The following is a 2,502-nucleotide window of genomic DNA, read 5'->3' as shown; positions in this document are numbered from 1 at the left end:
CTGTTTTTGATTTTTCTTCAATTTTTTTAGTTGTTTTTGTGACTCCACATGATCATGAACCAATGAAGACATATAACTAATAAATAAAAAAATATAATTAAATAAAAATTGGGTTGCCTCCCAACAAGCGCTTCTTTAATGTCAATAGCTTGACAGTGGGCTCTCATGGAGCCTCACAGATGTTCAGAGCATTGTTGAGACTTCCCAACACCAAACTTAGAGTTTGACTGTGGGGGCTCTGGTTGACTCTGCAGTGAGAGAAGCTTATCGTGCCTCTTTTCCATGTTTACATGATGATAACCTTGAGTTGTAAACACAAGGGTGTCCCCATTCAATTGAAGGACTAATTCACCTCTGTTAACATCTATCACAGCTCTTGCTGTGGCTAGGAAGGGTCTTCCAAGGATGATGGATTCATCCTCATCCTTCGCTGTATCTAGGATTATGAAATCAGCAGGGATGTAAAGGCCTTCAACCTTTACTAACATGTCCTCTACTTGTCCACAAGCCTATTTTCTGGAATTGTCTGCCATCTCTAATGAGATTCCAGCAGCTTGCACCTCAAAAATTCCCAATTTCTCCATTACAGAGAGTGGCATAAGGTTTATTCCTGACCCAAGGTCACATAGAGCCTTCTCAAAGGTCATGGTGCCTATGGTACAAGGTATTAGGAACTTTCCAGGATCCTATTTCTTCTGAGGCAATCTCAGTTGATCCAATGCATTTAGTTCATTGGTGAACAGGGGAGGTTCATCTCCCCAAGTCTCATTACCAAATAAATTGGCATTCAGCTTCATGATTGCACCATGGAACTTGGTAACTTGCTCTTCAGTAACATCTTCATTCTCTTCAGAAGAAGAATACTCTTCAGAGCTTATGAATGGCATAAGGAGGTTCAATAGAATCTCTATGGTCTCTAGATGAGTCTCAGATTCCTTTGGTTCCTCAGAGGGAAACTCCTTATTGATCACTGTATGTCCTAGGAGGTCTTCCTCCTTGGGATTCACGTTCTCCCCTTCCTCTCTAGGTTCGGCCATGTTGACTATGTCAATGGCCTTGTACTCTCCTTTTGGATTTTCTTCTGTATTGCTTGGGAGAGTACTAGGAGGGGTTTCAGTGATTCTTTTACTCAGCTAGCCCACTTGTGCTTCCAAATTTCTAATGGAGGACCTGGTTTCATTCATGAAACTCACAGTGGCCTTGGATAGATCAGAGACTAAGTTTGCTAAATTAGAGGTATTTTGTTCAGAGTTCTCTGTCTGTTGCTGAGTGGATGATGGAAAAGGCTTGCTATTGCTAAACCTGTTTCTTCCACCATTAATAAAGCCTTGTTGAGGCTTTTGTTGATCCTTCCATGAGAGATTTGGGTGATTTCTCCATGAGGGATTATAAGTGTTTCCATATGGTTCACCCATGTAATTCACCTCTGCTATTGCAGGGTTTTCAGGATCATAAGCTTCTTCTTCAGAAGATGCCTCTTGAGTACTGTTGGATGCAGCTTGCATTCCATTCAGACTCTGAGAAATCATATTGACTTGCTGAGTCAATATTTTGTTCTGAGCCAATATGGCATTCAGAGTATCAATTTCAAGAACTCTCTTCTTTTGAGGTGTCCCATTACTTACAGGATTCCTCTCAGAAGTGTACATAAATTGGTTGTTAGCAACCATGTCAATGAGTTCCTGAGCTTCTGCAGGAATTTTTTTAGGTGAATGGATCCACCTGTAGAGGTATCCAATGACATCTTAGCTAATTCAGACAGACCATCATAGAATATATCCTGGATGGTCCATTCTGAAAGCTTGTCAGAAGGACACTTTTTGGTCAGCTGCTTGTATCTCTCCCAAGCTTCATAGAGGGATTCACCTTCTTTCTGTTTAAAGGTTTGAACATCCACTCTAAGCTTACTAAGCTTTTGAGGAGGAAAGAACTTGGCTAAGAAAGTCGTTTCTAGCTTATCCCAAGAGTTCAGGCTATCCTTAGGTTGAGAGTCCAACCAGATTCTAGCTCTGTCTCTTACAACAAATGGGAAAAGCATGAGCCTGTAGACTTCAGGATCTACTCCATTAGTCTTAACAGTATCACATATCTGCAAGAATTCAGTTAAGAACTGAAAAGGATCTTCAGATGGAAGTCCATGAAACTTGCAGTTTTGTTGCATCAGAGAAACTAGTTGAGGCTTAAGCTCAAAATTGTTTGCTCCAATGGTAGGGATGGAGATGCTTCTTCCATGTAAATTGGACTTTGGTGCAGTAAAGTCACCAAGTATCTTCCTTGCATTAGTATTATTTTCGGCTGCCATCTCCTCTTCCTGTTCGAAAATTTCTGAAAGGTGCTTGCTGGATTATTGTAATTTAGCTTCTCTTAGTTTCCTCTTCAGAGTCCTTTCAGGTTCTGGATCTGCTTCAACAAGAATATTCTTGTCCTTGCTCCTGCTCATATGAAAAAGAGGGAACAGAAAAATAATAATAATAGGGATCCTTTTTGCCCAAGTATAGAGGT

At 40.6% G+C, this 2,502-nt stretch overlaps 1 non-coding gene across 1 annotated transcript; it reads left to right on the top strand.

The window, feature by feature from the left end:
• The first annotated feature begins 1,798 nt into the window (after positions 1-1,798).
• LOC148545900 (small nucleolar RNA R71) lies at positions 1,799-1,906 on the top strand. The gene has a single exon (XR_015900262.1). It is a non-coding gene; the product is annotated as a small nucleolar RNA R71 (small nucleolar RNA).
• The last annotated feature ends 596 nt before the right edge of the window (positions 1,907-2,502 follow it).

The sequence above is a fragment of the Arachis ipaensis genome, chromosome B9 (assembly GCF_059453495.1).
Source record: "Arachis ipaensis isolate K30076 ecotype BB chromosome B9, ASM5945349v1, whole genome shotgun sequence".
Taxonomy (NCBI): Eukaryota; Viridiplantae; Streptophyta; class Magnoliopsida; order Fabales; family Fabaceae; genus Arachis; species Arachis ipaensis.
The sequence above is the reverse complement of the archived record's forward strand: the minus strand, read 5'-3'. Positions and strand labels throughout refer to the sequence as shown.